Raw genomic sequence first — 17,095 nt, 5'->3', positions numbered from 1 at the left:
AATACACATCACTAAAATACACATGGCAATGTCCCTTTTTGGAATTAATAAATTAAACACACATCCAAGCATAAACATTTACACATTAAAACACATTTACAAATTAGGTGTTGTCTCTCCAAATAGACAACCCTTGGCTTCATAGATGCACATAGTTCTAGGCTTGATTCTCCAAATAGTTTCCATGGTCATATGAAATAATTTTCCTACACATCTCACTTTGCACATTAGTAATTCCAAAAATCACATATAATATTATCATATGAAAATAATACAATTCAGACATTGCATACAATTTCAATTATAATAATCAAGTTTCCAAATACCTAATAATATCCACATAAAATAATCTACTAAATGGCATCATCATCATAATCATCATGGAATTAAATCATTTATAGAGCATGAATCCATAATTTTCTAGCATCAAAACAAAGTACTGCAAATAAAAGTAAACGACATAATCATATCAATGTTATCCAAACACTGGATCATATAAAATCTATGTCCATAATGCATCAAAATATAGTATCAATAGTAGGTCTAAAATGAAAACAACTAAAATGCTATGATGGCTTGGGGTAGGGCCTCACAAATACCTATTGAAATAGAATTGTCATCTTTAAGAGTCTCCTTAAAATACATCATATCATAGGAAGACTATCAGGTTGCAAGATTACAAGAGCTAGAAATGCTCGATGAAAAGAGACAAACTGCTTTAAATTATTTACAAGGCTACCAAAACATAATGAGAAGGAGTTACAATAAACAAGTACTAGTTCTCAAGGAGAACCAAAGGAACCTAATAGAACGTGAAAAGCCAAGGAAGTTTGAACCTAACTGGCTAGGTCATTTTATCGTAACAAGGGCTATAGGAAATGGAGCATATAATTTGTCTACCATGGAGGGAGATCCACTCCTTGACCCTATGAACAACATGCACCTTAAACGATACTATATCTAAGGGCTGGTTTAGTTTAGGTTTTTCTTTCTGCATTGCATCTCATTTTATTCAAAGCACTACATCACATATAGTTTATTTCCAAGCACATCACATTCACAAATTTCATGGCATATAGTTTCTGCATTTACATATAGCAGTATCAATAGACAAGGAAACTGTCCAAGTTTACCATCTGTTTGCATTCAAGAGAAACAAGGGTCGTTTCCTTTCTTAGATATTTAGACATGAAGTCTTTGAGATATTAAGGTCATTCATTTTCAACATCACCCTATGACGACGCTTTACTTATGGTTGAGTAGTGATTTCAGTATTTGAGACTTGTTAACCCAAAATCTATAAATTTCTATATCTCAAACACATTAACAAAATCTCTAATTCATTCTAGACACCTAGTTGATCATATGACTAGTGAAAAATCTAAATTTCTACTTCAGCGCCGCTGTAATTGTCACACCCATGTAGGTTTCATTACTTACAAGTCAAGGCAAGAAAATAAAAAAGAAAAAGTGCTATGCTAAATATTCATCTCAAGGCAAAATAGAAATGATATATAACTGAAATATCATGCATGCAAGTGCGACAAAAAGCTTGACTATGGGAACATATGAGTAACTCCATCAGGGCTATGAATGCCTTCTAGCAATGGAGCAATATTTGAGAAATTACAGTCTATAACCTCGTTGGAGCTCTAAAATCTTGTTGGCTACGAGGCTCTATTCGAAATGCTTTTGAAGTTAGAAAAATCCACATAGCTAGTCATATAGGATGTTAAGGATCTTTAGTGAACACAAGAGTGAGAATTAACTCATTTGCACACACATGGGAAAAAGAAGATCAAAGTTTCAATAACCAATGAGGAAATTCTTCGTGTCTCCATTTGTAAATCCTAGTCACTAAGTGTGTTAATTTGGATGTTACAAGAGACCTTAAGGATTGATTGACTACTTATCTATGAAATGTTTTGTACCTCCAATTCAATTGGTGTATTACAAAATGCTAAACAAACACAGTCATCCTTGTTCGAATAAGAAATGCATATTCATCCTGCATACTGCATTAACTTAGGTCATATCAAAAATTCATTTTCTCCAAATGCTTTTTGTAGATCATCATGTCAAATAGGTGTACACTAGGGGCATAGCTGAAAAAATCATAAAAATTCCTAAAAAATTTAAAAAAATCATAAAAAGTCCTGAAAAAATCCTAAAAAGTTCTGAAAAATTAAAAAAACAATATTGAGAAAAACAAAAATCAATCAAAAAACATCCATATAAAGTCCTTAAAAAATACAAAAAACATTCAAATATGATCCTGAAAAAATCAACCAAAAACATCCAGATATGGATCCACAAAATCCAAAAACAATAAAAAATCAATCAAAAAACTTGCAATAAAATGTCTCGCAAGAATCAAACACCCTTGTAGATATCCAACAAATGCTTCACACAAAGTTAACAAAGGATACGACTATCCAGTCAAACATTTGCAATCAACTGATCAAATTGTCTTATCAATCATATCATATCCATATCAAGTGATCATTATCTAGTCTTCAATAGAGATGGATACACTCAAAATTAGATAGATTAGTCTTAAACGGGGTCCACAACTTTATGAGATCATACATTATCAACCATCACATCAAATAACTCAGAATGAAGGCACAATATTAGTATAGCTACTGATTTTTTTGCAGGTCAGTCTTTATCTTTTATCATTTGATGACAGATTGTGTTCCTATGCTACTCAAGGATGTCCACAAGTGACTAGAGTCATGATGGGCATTATCTTTTTCTTTGTTTGTTGTTTGTTGTGTGAACCAATGAAGTTGTAGGGAAATTTCTCTAGTGGGAGTCTATGATAGGTGTTGGCATTGTGTTGTCATTGATGTCAATCAATATTGGATGACAATCGGTATGGGAGATTGATGAGCAGTGTTGTCATTGATGTCAACTACCTTGGAAGGTCACCGGTAAGAAAGAGAATGTCATCCAACATAATTGCCATTGAAGTCACTAGTACACAAGTTAGTGCTGACTTGTATTGAAGACATCAACAAGAGACCGATATGGTATAACAACCGGTAAGTGGTATGTTGGAAGTGCATAGTTGCCGACCGGCAAGCAGGGCGAGCTTATACAGAAGTGCCAACCAATATGTTGTTGGATGATTGGATGTGAAACAACAGGATTCCCACTGGATAAAGATGTAATCACCGGTTGAAGAAGATATCATAGGATGATGAAAAGACTCACAAAGAGTGTACCCAAATGGATCATGTGTGCTTTCTCAAACAAGGAAGCCATATTGGTGCATAGAAAAATACAGATGTCAAGGATCCATTCCCACTGGTAAGTGGATCTTATTTCCCATTATGAATGAAATGCATTATAATACTCTGAGATAAGATAAAAGAGTTAAAGGTAGGTGATTGAAGGCTCACACTAGATCAACCAGTGAAACACTAAGTTGCCTTAGGTGCATGAAATCAGAGATATGCACCGGATCAACTAGGTAGGTATGTTGAGCTATCGGGACAAAGAAGGAAGAGTAAAGGAGTGATGGGTTTGTCATGTTGACAAACCAGTTGAGATGATGTCTGAGCTGATGAAGAAAAAAGGAATGGTAAATAGCTGTAGACAGAGAATGTTGTAGGAATGCAGATGGAGTTTGGTACCACCGGTATGCATGGTATGTTACCTCTATACATGCAAAATATATCACTGGTATAGATGTCCACTGGTAAGCAAGCAAAAGAGTAGAAGTGAAAGGCTCTTGTTTGATAAAGATGAGCATGTGAAGTGACTGATTAAAGTGTTCCACTAGAAGAGCAAAAGAATACAAGGTTGTAGGAAGACCGGTTAGGGTATAATCGACAGGGTTAGAGAACCGTGAACCCAGTTGTGTGGTTGCTCGATGATCTTGTCTGGACTGAAAAAAAAGAATTAGCAGAGGTGGATGCTAACAAAGTTGACATGCAAGAGACAAGTGTCATGCATACTGTGGTCGGTGAAGTGTTGTCAGTGAGGTAGGTGGTGACTAGTCAACATTAATGTTGATAGCGTGTTTCACGGGTCAAGTGCAGAAGGGTACGACTCGGGACTGATCAGAGGACAAAGATCTAATTTGATGACTTCATGATCAAGGTCGAGTGTCTAGGTGCTAATCAGGGTAGGTGAAGCTATCTACATGATCACTTCATAGGTGTTTGACAAGTGCAGACTGAAGGTGGTGCCGTGTTTGCCAAATAGGGCAAATGTGTTCTGAATGCAACAGGATTGGTGAAGTCTAATTGATCTGTTGTAGGTGTTCGATCTCTGGAAGGAGATCAGATTGGATTTTGTTTGCCTCAAAGGTGATGAAAAAACCTTAGCGCACTAGAAGTTTGAATGTCAGTCATAGTGGGAAAACTCAAGAACAAATATTTCGACTCATGACTAAAGATGTGGAATGATGCTCTAGGCCAGATGATGAAGGATTCAAAGTGAAAGAGAAGCAGAGAGAGCCAACTAGTCAGAGACTTCATCTAAGATCATAAAGAATGAGTGTTGGGGGTACAACTGGTGAGAGGGTTTAGCAGTGGCTTAACTGGCAAGATCAGAGTAACCAGTAAACTACAAAGTGAGTTGCAATGGTGTAAACTGGCGGTGTTGGAACCTGCATAAACATAGAGAAAGAGTAGTTGTGTTGTGGTAGTGACGATGAAGATCTGACAAGGTTAGATCCAAGAAGAGTTTGACTAGTATGGAGAAAACCGACAAAGATTAGAGTGAAGAGTACCAGTGGTGGGAAGAAGCAATTCATCTGACAGAATAAAGTGTTGGCAGATAGAATACAGTGTTGGTAGAGAAGAGGCAAGGTAGAGAAGAGGCAAAGCAAAGAAGATGCAGAGAGGAGAAGAAGTACAAGGATGAACCAAAAAGGTTGGAGTAGAGTGAAGGCGAGGAGAGAACTAGCAAAAATCTCTATATAGATGTGAACTGATGGAGAGACATATGTGAGAGTTACAAAGTTCTTTTGTGACAAGGATATTACTTTTGTATTTGATATATGACTTTGTAATAACTGAGTTGGAGCTCAGTGCAGGGGTTGGTGCTCCTTGGGTTGGTGCCCTAATTATTGTAACTAAGTGTTTCATTATGAGGCTAGATTGGAGCATTAGAGTCCAACAACATTTCTCATCGAGGTTTTTCCCATATTGGGTTTTTCTCATATATTTGGTGTCATGTGATGCCCCTTTTATGTGTGGTTGCATTTGTGTTATCCTCCCATCTAATTGATATGTCTACTTTATGTTAGATATGTTAACAGGTATATACACATAGGATAGAAAAGGGAAAAGTTTGGAAACCACTGATTCACCCCCCCTCTCAGTGGCAGCTTGTGTTCAACAATTGGTATCAGAGCCTAGGTTCCCATTTGATAAGCTTTCTCTAGCTTCGGTAGATTCTGGTATTAGAACATAATGTTTTATTTAGTTTCAACTCCTACTCCAGTGTTTGATGGTTTAAACTTCTCTATTTGGAGTCATAGGATGGAAGTCTACCTATCCTCCCTTGGGTTTAATGTATGGATGTCAGTAGTAAATGGCTGCCCTAGTAAAGTTAGTCCTTCCACCGATTTAGATGCAGAAAGAAGATACCAGTATAATGATGTAGCAATGAAGACTATACTCTGTGGACTCTCTGATGATGTTTCTTCACAATTGGATAGATGCAGATCAACAAAAAGCCTATGGGATAGATTGAAGAAACTTTATGGCAATGAACCTTGCACTATAGAACCTGTTTGTGGAAACAAGTAAATAAATGAAGCACATGTGTCTGCAGATGATGAAGGCAAATTTGTTAGCAGCAACACAAATGATGAAGAGGAAACTCACCTCTTAATGGCTCAAGAGATAGAAAATGAGAGGCACACATCTAAGAGTGATCATGTAGATCATTCCTACCAACAAGATGTGTTTGGAAGGGACAGTGAAGATGAAGAAGGAGATGAAGTCAAGGTAGATCTAGAAGGAGAGCTTGTAAGTGCACTTGAGGAGCTTAGTAGAGTGACAAATGAATACAAGTTATTCAAGAATGTTTTTGTTGTGGAACAAAACCAGTTAATCAAATCCCTTGAAGAATCTAAGAAATGTATCTCAGAGTTGAAGACTCAACAATAAGACACCAAGGAATGCAAGTGTAAAGATCTATCATCTGAGCTAGAGGCAAAAAGATAAAGAATATCAATAGCTAGAAGGAGAAGTGGAGAATCTCCAAAATAACCTTGAGAAATGTCAGGATGAGCTCAAGGTAAGAATCCAGTTTGATGGCAGTAGTGATGCCTTAGATAAAATGTTCAAGAATAAAAAACATTCTAAGGATACTGATGGATTAGGATGCAGTACCAGTGAATTATCTACAAGAAAGGAGACCTCACACAAATATATTCAATTTGTCTCCTCAAATAGAAATTGCAAGGGTCAGACCTTCACCGTTAGAAATGCTCCAAGAAAGAAGGTTGACCTAACTTCAACCAGTGAAGACATGATGAGGATGAAGACAAGTGTTGCAAGGAGGAACATTGTAGATTCAAAAGAAAAAGGGAAGTTGAAAGAAGATAGCTTCACTGGTAGCAAGAACAAGAGAAGACCGATCAGAAGATCCTTCACCGGTAGAAGATAAAGGAATTTTGCTAACTCCAAGTCAAGAAAAGTGTGGAAGAGATCCAATGGAAGGACTGCAAAAAGTGGACAACCCAGGATCCATCCTCGGAGAAGCAGAAATGGAAATGCCAAACCGGTAGATCACCTCATGTTTGGTAAAACAAGTTTGTAAGTAATAAGTCCTCCTTCTCCAGTTTTGGCATGTAGTGGATATAGCCATAGAGAAGAAGAATGCAAAAAGGGATCTAGGAGAAACAATTTAGGTTGCCATAGATATTCTGCATATGGGCATAAAGTTTCAAAGAGTAGAAATATGCATATCCCCTCTCCTGGTTATGAAAATGTTATATGTTATCAATGTAATGGATTTGGCCATAGAAATCATGAATGCTGGAAAAAGAATTATCAGTCCTATGGCAACCAGTGGAACAATCATGCTTAGTTTGAAAGTAGTTATAGGGCATATGAGAAACAAAGACCTATAGGGAACAAGAGGAGAAGTGTTCCTGAACAATCAAGGAATCCATGGAGACCGGTAGCTAGCTACAATAGCATAATAAAAAAAGGAGGAGAAAACCGGTATGATAGAAGGTCCTCCAATCATGCATTTGACATGAACACAATTTTCTTCTACAACAATGCTTTTGGTAGTGATGCATAATCTAGTAGAGCAAGGACCAATCAACAGAAGAAGGTAAGACCTACTCCCAAGACTACAAATGAGAAGAAAAGGGAGATCAAGCAAGTATGGAGGAAGAAAGAAGAGAGTAGAACCATGGACCGACACTATGCATTCAATGCATAGGTGATATCTCCTAAGGCTTAAAGGAGATGCAGGACCTCAGAGGAGTAACACATTGACAATATTATTCACCCCCTTGGTGAAAAGGACAAATGGAAGAATAGGTTGTTGTCAGTATAAAGGAAGGAAATGAGATGACAAGTGTGTGTAGTGGTTGCCTTGGCTACACACCTACAGATGAGAGATGGATCACTATTACATGTGTCAGTGGATGGCAAATTTGAAATTGGGATCAAAAGAAAATGGACACAATAAGGTAGGAGTTAGAGAAAGGTTCTCTGGTAGAGATGATGGACCGAGATAGGAAACCAGTATGTGCAGTATGTTACTAGTATGAATACCAACCAATATTGCAGGTTATGTAAGTCAATGAAGTCTGGGATCATTGCATTAACTCCGATAGCATGGATTGAGAAAGGATCATGACATAAGTTGTGGTAAGTATAATAGAGATGAAAGACCATCAGGTGATCATGTATGCACAACTCAATTGGTATAAGGCTCTGGTTTAGAACCTGATAGGCAATGAGGACCTAAGATATATGACTCAAGGGGAGTTGACAACCATATCTTCTGATTGTTATCAGACATGTTTAACATAGGGGGAGTGCAAGTGTCTATGGTTGTATCGGTATGATTGAGACTTTGGGATGTGCTCATCGGTCCGGTGTTGTGAGGTATTTTGATGTCTATCCAATTCAGGGATAACTTTAAGAAAGCACCCATCGGGCAAAACTGTAAAACCCTGGTGAGCGAGGCATTATTTTGGGGGGAAATATTTCATATTGATGGCAAAATTTTTATTCAAAGTAGGAAAAAAAATTAATTTGTATTGGCAATTTTTTTCTAGGGTGCGAAAAATTCCATAAAATTTTGGTGAATAATACCTTGTTCCATGGGGAAAATATATATTGTAGGAGGTGAATGTTTTTCATTTAAAGGAACAAATATATAAGTGTATGGGCAAAAAAATTTACTCCGAAGGAAAAATTATTAAGTGTATTGGCGATTTTTATCCACCGCTTGAAAATTATTTAATATGTTTGGCTAATATTTTGTTATTTATAGAAAAATATATATTTTATTAGCAATTTCATGAATTCATTGCCATTAATAGACAATGCACATCACATCACGTTGAGTCCAGACTTTGCATGATGTATCGATAAGCACGACCTCTTTGACACGTGATATGTACCTAAAATCCATCAATGATTTTAAATCTTCCGATGATCGTAGATCAATGGCTGAAGTTTTATTTCAACCCAAATTTCTAAAGAGTACATAGTTCTCCAAAAAGTGCCTGGAATGGAATTGGATTCTGTTAGTGTAAATAATTATTCATCTTGAATATTATTACACTTACTTAAGTTTACTTAGGAAATGCATTTCATAGTAGTTTGGGTATGAGACACTTGGGTGTTTGTGCCACATTGGGATAGTGTGTGTAGGAGAATTTCCACCTTTTATGGTGTTGATCTTGTTGTTACACTCCACATTCAGTGGGTGATCCACCTCATGTGGACTATTATATTGTTTCTCCTACCTACCCACACCTATTACCTACCTATCCTTGTTTCTTATTGAGCCACATGTCATGTTTGTGTGCTTACATATCCCTAGCCTTGCCTATATAAGTAGACTCATCTACATTGTATGTAATTTGATTTTATTGATCATTTTCTATTGATGAGAATATAGTTTATTCTTGTCCTATATTTTGTCTCTATTGTACTTTTCATTGAGCTCTTGATCTTGGCAAAATCTCACATGGTATCAGAGCCATTAGAGCATCATTGATTCGTCTTGAAGAGAAATTATTGTGACGTCAAGAGGCAGATCTGAGGAGAAACATCTTTTGGAGGCCTTTTTGGGCTCTGTTAGAGACCCAACCCTATAATCAGTATGTAAGGAGGTTGGGATGTTCACTAATGAGGTTGTGATGATGGTGTTGGGCAGAGAGTTTCTGCGTGATGAAAATAGATACCGTGTTAACACAAACATTATGTCCTAGTTGTTGGCATCTCTTTTGGACCTCGGAGGAGAAAAGATGGATATGTTGATGCTGTTAAGGAATGTGTTTAAAAAAGAGTTCCTTGGAGATGATGTTACTATTGTCGTCTTTACATAAGTAGGGGTGGGGATACCTTGGGTGAATGAATTAACCAAGCTCATCCTTCCTGAAAAAATAGTGGCCAGGCAATGATTTCTTTTGAACCTGAATGCGGAGCAGTTGACACGTCATAGGAAATGGGCACAGATTGGTAGGGACTTTCTCCGAAAATGGTTCCTCCTAGATGACTTTCTAGACTGTAGTTGGCTTGAATAATTCTCACAGCTTATAATGTCTGAATAATTATACATAGAGGGAGGGAGATATTCTCAGGGTAAACCATGAATGTGTTCACTGCCTGTACCCTAGCCCCGACCCCCTAGTAGTTTTTTTTTTTGGCTATTTCCTCATAACCTCACTCATTTTGGCTTTAAATTTTTTGAGGGACTCTGACATGTAAAAATTGTAAATTTGTGAAACATATATATTAATGATAATTCTGCAAATTCTAGTTCATTTCAGTTTGCCTCTTATGGATATAAAAATTCTTTCTATTTCATTTTATTATTTGTTGTTGTCATCATGCCATGGTAGGATACTTTGCATAATTTTTTGGCAATATGGTGGAGTTGATTATGTGCTGCATTGATGTCAACACTAGCTGTTTTGGTTGGTTATCGGTAGAAGATCTTGTGTTACTAGTAAGGGTTTGAGGTTTTACCGGTAGAGCTTTCACTGAGAATCTTTGATAGGATGTGCAAGTGGTGTTGGTGTGACATCTAGATGGAATTCAGGATGCAGAAGGTGATCCTTGATCGTGCCTCAACTGATTGGATACATCGCTTTGGCATGGTGGACCCAGATTAGGTCTGGTACCTATCTAGGTTATGGACCGATATCATGTTAATGTGTTCTCTACACATTACTAGGATGTTTTAAGGTTGGTTATTGTTGTTTTGGTCTAAAGCCGACATGACATATCATTGTAATATGGATGTATTTAATGATCTTATTGTAATATATTTTAGGTGGTGGACCTAATTGGTTTAGGCCTTAGGGTTTATATAAATTGATGTAAGATCTCATTGTAGATTGTGTGTCATGGTCGTGGAATGTAATATCATATGCAAAGGAGATTTGGTCGATTATAGGTGATCGAATTGGGTTTAAGTAAGAGGTCAAAGGCCTCTGGTATTGAGATTAATCGGGATTGTTATTAGGCATGGTAGATGCTATCTCTGGTAGTTCATTCATATGGATTATTGTCCAATTATCTTGAGGTGGTTATAACCTCATTGTAGTCAGTGAGACTCCTTTGTAATGACTAGTATGCTCTAGGAAGTGTGCCTTCCTGCATGCACAAGCCCCTTATTATATCATATACTTTCTGTAGAAGTATCATTTGACTGTGGGTAGGCTTCCCACCATGATTTTTCTCTTTACTGGTTTTTCCACGTACAAATCATGGTGTTATGTGGTATGGTTGCATTGTGTTAATTCTTTGTTTCATTCTTAAGTTTTATTGCTTACCAGCATCTATTTATGCTATTCTAGTATTCAATATTTATGTGCTTCGGTTAAAGGTTATAAAGTGGTTTAATTAATATAATTTGTTGATAACTGACTCACCCCCCCCTCTTAGTTGTCCACCGGTTATCCTAACATAATCATTATGTTTTGAAATAGCTTAAATAGTTTTGATTAACTAAAAGTAGGTATTTGAAAGGTACCTGAACCTTGTACAAGCTAGGAGATCAGAAGAACATGAAAGAAATGTGCCTGATCACTTCAAAAAATAGAAAGATCCCACCTGAACAAAAAGGGATCAGCTTACATAACATAAAAAACTAGAAATAGACAGTGAAAGGACATCACAACAACAACAAAAAGATAGAACCTAGAACCCTTGAAGAAATAGAGACAGAGACCTAAATACTTTTCATGATATCCTCGACATGGACAACCATTTGTTTCATGTTATTTTCCGAGGTCTTTAATTCCTCTAGCTCATGACCTTTGATGTCGCCATTGGTCCTTGTATTAGCTTTAGTCCTCTTTTCATGACCCTTCTTGTCTAGCTGATCTTTATCACCATCCTTCTCTGCATTGTTCTTAAATCTATTGATCAGGATGTTCATATTATCCACCGAAGCTTTGAGGATCTGAAAATTTTGATCTGCAATCTTCTTAACATTGAGTTCTAGTCTATCAATTCTGCTACCCAGATTGTTCATTTTATTTTCCATTCCTTTAATCTCCTTGTTATCTTCCATCTCATTGACCTTTTTTTCCATTGCTATGATTTTACCCACCATACATTCAATTGCTTCCGCATTGTGAAGTACAACAACCAGTTCCTTAACATGTTCTGCCAAGGGTTTATCATTAACCGTAACTCTTGTAATAGCCATCATATCAGTCTTCAAACTGTTAATATCCTTCACCATGGTTCTGATGGTATCACAGAAAGATTTTATAGTATCATAATCACTGATACCACTTTTATCCCTTTTATCCTCCTTTTGTAGACTTGTGGTGTTCAAACCCTCAATGTTGCCCATCACCGAGTTTTCCTCCCCCTCTTTATCCTGACCCTCATCCTTCTTGTTCTCCTCAACTTCCTCCTTAGAATCAACCAGAACAATGTCTGATGTCTTTATTATTTCCCTTTTTAGTGTTCTTCCTCTGAATCTACTTTCCAATTGCTTTCCCTTTCTTTTTTCTAATAATTTTTTCTCAAAGGATTCAGTTTCAGACTCTGAAATGTCTGAATCCACCACAATCCTTTTTCTCTTAGCCTTATTCCTCCCTTTTTTACTAGTCTCTTCTAAATCTCCCTCAGTCTCCGAATCAATGTTCAATCCACTGGCTTCACTCTCCGTAGTCTCATCTCTTGCATTTTTGCCTTTAATAGGATTTTCAATGCATTTCCCCTTAAGCATTTTATAAACTAGAACCATAAGCCCTTGGTGGAGGGCATTGTCACCTTTGGGATCTTTTTGAACCTCCTTGATAGTGTGGTCCATAGAACAGGCTAGGTAATAAGGCAAGCTCACCTTTTCCCCATGGCGAAAATGGTTGAGCAGGACAAAGTGATGACCATAGGCTCTAGTAAACCTACCATCCAAAGTGATGTAGGCAATAGAAGCAAATAAAAAAAACCTCCATGGCCTGCAAATCCTCTTTGGGGCATGGTAGGAATTGTTGATTTTCACCATCTTTCTCCTCTCATCATCCATGACTGGGAGCTTGTCCACTACTTTATCTGATATGGTGCAGTCCCTATAAAATTTCATGCCCTCAGTAATCATCCCCGTAGCCTCAGCAATGACCTCATCATCAACATTCATCATCTGGGACCCTACCAGGATTTTGCCATTTTTCTAGTTCTTGATGAAATAGTTGGTAATTGTAGGATCTTTCCCACTTAGCCTCTCCATGAACTCATTCAGACCCCCCTGATGAAGTATATCCCACACTTCGCTATTCTTTCTCTAGTCTGAGCAAGAGGTGGGTTTGAATCTTTTCTTATTACCTCCCATTTTTTTTGCACTTTCCTTAAAATTCCTTCTCTCAGCTTCAAAACCTCTTCTCTGATTTCTGTGGATGCCTTGTAAAAATGCCTAGAATCCATGCCAGACAATTATGATAAGACACCTATATAAATGCTCATTACCTTCGAAATAACCCTGCATCAAAAAAAGTGGAAGAGGCATTAGAAACTATGATTAAAATTACCACGTTGCCTAGCCTGGCTGCGGTCCAGATTAAGTAGGGATTTCATTTCACTTGCAATCTCACTTTCACCATAACTAGTAATGATGTCTTCTGATTAGCAAGCCAGGTTGGTAGCCCAATCAGCACAAGAGTTGGCCTCCCTATACACATGTGTAAAAACACACATTTTAAATTCCTCACTAATTTTCTTATTTGCTTTAATAGCATTGCTAATTGACCAAGAAGGTGGGAATTTCATATTTAAATAGTTGATTATGTTCAATGAATCTCCTTCACACCAGACTCTAGTGCATTTGGCTTCCTTAGCAAGGATCATCCCATGGTAAGTCACCATAGCTTCAGCTATATGGTTTGTCTAATTTCCTATGGGGATCCTTTTATGATTTTTCGTGTTCCCCATTCTTCCCTAAGGACCACTCCACATCCTGCAACACCTGGATTACCCTTTGAAGCACCATCAAAATTAATTTTCATCCACCCATTGGGCAGGCTGACCCATATCACACCCTCTCTAGGATTGATCTAGAAGTGCTCTTGACCCTTTAGTCTCAACTTATTGTAGATAAATTGATCATCCTTGTCTTGAGGATTATCAATGCCTCCTATGATATTCATATTTTCCACTATATTTCTTTTTATTTTCTCAAACACAATTTTAGCCTTAGAAACCTTCTCTCTGAAAACTCTGTCATTTCTCTCTTTCCATATACCCTAGCACATATGATGTAAGGCAATTTTCCACAATAAAGTAGTAGACTTATTCCTTGAAGGATGATGCCAAGAGTTGAAAACCTCCTGAATCGACTTTGGGAAGCCCCAACTGATTTTGAAGTGGTCCAGACATCTTCCCCAAACATCAGTAGAGAAAGGGCAATGAAAGAGCATATGATTAATGGTCTCCTCATTCTTCTTACATAGAATACAAACACCAGGAATGCTCATACCTCTTTTTCTGATATTCTCAATTATTAGAATTTTATCTTGAAGGGCTGTCCAGAAAAAAATGTTATTCTTAGGGGTGAGCCCTTTCACCCATGCCTTAGCCCAGCATGGGCTTTCCATGTTAGAGTACTGATGATAATAAAGAGAAGCCACAGTGAATGTACCACTTGTTGTGAGTTTCCAAATTAATTGGTCTTCCTCTTCAACCCTTACCATAGAGTTCATAACTTTGTTCAGACTTCCCAAGGACTGATCCACCTGAGATAAATCCTTCCACTATCCATCTTCCTAGTAATCACCCACCATAGATCCAAATCTTTCCTTGCACTAGTTCTAAAATCTACTCCACTGAGGATTTTCAGTCAAAGGGGACTCTAGAAACCAAGAATCATTCCAGAATTGGATAAGATTCCCTTTCCCCATTTTCCATTTTGCACCTCTGGCAATTAAGTCTCTTGTTCTAGAAATTTTTTTCCAAATGTTGGAGCCAATTGGAATATTTTCTGCTTTAAGGAAGCTTTGAAGAGTAGGACATTGTCTTTTATACTTGTTGTCCCATATTAGTTTCCACTCTCCCTGATTTTTATACCCTCTCCAAATTTACTTGGCCATAAGGAACTCATTTATGTCTCTTATTCTCCTAAGACCCAATCCTCCCTTTCTTATTGGTTTGCATACCTTATCCCAGACAATTAGATTCATTCTCTTCTTCTCCTCAACCCCTGGCCATAAGAAAGTTCTCTGAATGTTTTCAATAGCCTCCGCATACTTGGCAGGAATTCTAAAGAGACTAATGGCATAAAGAGGGATACTTTGAAGAGTAGATTTTAGCAGTTGGACCTTACCAGCTTGGCTTAGAAGATTTATTTGTGTGGATATAACATTTAATTTTCACCATAAAAAAATAAGAGGTCTATTCTAATTTCTTCTCTAAAGTTAAAGAACAAACTCAGTGTCACTTCTGAGATGACCTTTTCTAAAAGATATTTGAAGTGCTTGACAAAGAAGTATTTGAAACAACATAATGTCAGGGATTGGCTGCAAGTGATAGCATCCAATAAGGATCACAATGTCTATGAGCTACATTTTGTTTTTTTCTATGAGCTACGTTATTTCAATATTTTGTTAAACATTAGAAATAAAAATAATACTGTGATATTTTTTATGTAATGTTTCTTCCTCTATATTTAATATATATATAAAAAATCTAGTTCATTCCATTAATTATTTGTATATTGATTATCCTTGATTATAAATATAAAAAAAAGATGTTTATCTCACAAAAAACAAGTGAATTAAAAGTCCAACTTGTTGTAATTTTTTCTGCATAATTTCAATATAAAACAAAGTCCAACTAACTAGAAAATACGTGTCATTGAACACCGACATAAAATAAAAGCTATGGCCCATGGGATGATGAAGTGTCAGGTGACATGGCATTTAGGTGGCATAAATCCTATGTATAATGAGACCCACAGGAACTGACAACGTATATGCAGTGATATTGCCTTATGGACCTATGGTACGCACATCACTGAAAGTGAATGGTTAACATTTAGCCTTTATATGGCTTTAATGCCAGCTTGTGCGGATGAATTATGTGGTTGAATAGTGAATGCAGAGGAATGATGGAAGAGTTTGTGATTAATGCCAACAACTGCCACTGTTGGATGTCAAAAATTAGAATTGAGAGGTGTATAAATCTTGGGTGGATTGGATGTCTTAGTATCATACTGTCTGCACTTGCAACATTGTCTTGGGTTTCTTAAGTAGCATGGAAGCCAATTTATCCTTCCATACTGATAAGAAATTAGTCCCATTTCTCAGATGATTTATGGAGAGGAGGCTGAAAGGTTTGTTCTTGTTTAAGGATGAGCGGTTGTATGAGAGTCTGAAAATGCTGTTGGGAGAGGAAATTGTCCATGTAGGTCATTGCTACAGGACAAACATGTGGGCATATTCATTGATTGCCTCTTGAGGTTTCCAATTTGAGGACGAGGCGGACAAGGTAAAAGATGCCCTGGGAGTTATAATTGATGAGCACTACCTATTAAATTTGGATAGTGTGTGCGCTCATGTGGTCCCGAAGTTGGGCATTGTTCTTGAGGCATGGGTGGCTGGTCTGGTGGTGCCCTACCACTCATTCGATGGGTTGATGATGATTTGAAGCCAAGATGTAGAGCTCTTGCTTGGTGCGGGTGGAAGGCCTTCAAAATATTTGCAAGGTTGATGCAGTGTGATGAGGTTTTAACGGTCCTTCATGAAGTGGCACGTGCAAAGGTGGGTCGAGAGTTGTGGATGAAACCCAAGACTACCCAAGCAATTAAGTGACTCTCAGAATTCTATGATGACCCGGAGTACAGGCCGTTTTAGTGTTAATCCTGCTATGGCTGGCGATGTTTGATATTGTCTGTTTGTATCTTTTTCTTCCATGTCCATTTTCTCCCCAACTTTGTATGTATGAGGGGATGTCTGCTACAAATTTTGGTATGCCGAATTGGAATTATGGGGTTTTTGCATGTAGTAGGGTTTTATTTTTTGTTGGGAATGGTGGTTTTGGCCCTTGGGGGTGTTTTTTGTGGTGGCAGAACTCTGGTGGTTTTACTATACCACCTATACTTGCATATTTGTAATATTTTATTTTCAAGTAATACAATACAAAAATTATTGATAAAAAAAAGAAATATCATGCAAGTTTTTGAAATTACATATTTAATTCATTATAAATTTATTCATTTAATTCATATCAAAATCCTATTGATAATGGGACGGACGATAACTAACAATGGATATTGTCATTTGTTTGATGAGCAGGGATCAACGACTTAAGGTGTATTTCGGGCCGAATGCGGGATCTCTAAATTTTTTTGCAAACTTTCACTGGAAACATGTGTCATTGAACACCGACATGAAAGAAAGGTTATGGCCCATGGGACGATGAAGTGT

The sequence above is a fragment of the Cryptomeria japonica genome, chromosome 7 (genome assembly GCF_030272615.1).
Source record: "Cryptomeria japonica chromosome 7, Sugi_1.0, whole genome shotgun sequence".
In the NCBI taxonomy this organism is placed as follows: domain Eukaryota; kingdom Viridiplantae; phylum Streptophyta; class Pinopsida; order Cupressales; family Cupressaceae; genus Cryptomeria; species Cryptomeria japonica.
The sequence above is the reverse complement of the archived record's forward strand: the minus strand, read 5'-3'. Positions refer to the sequence as shown.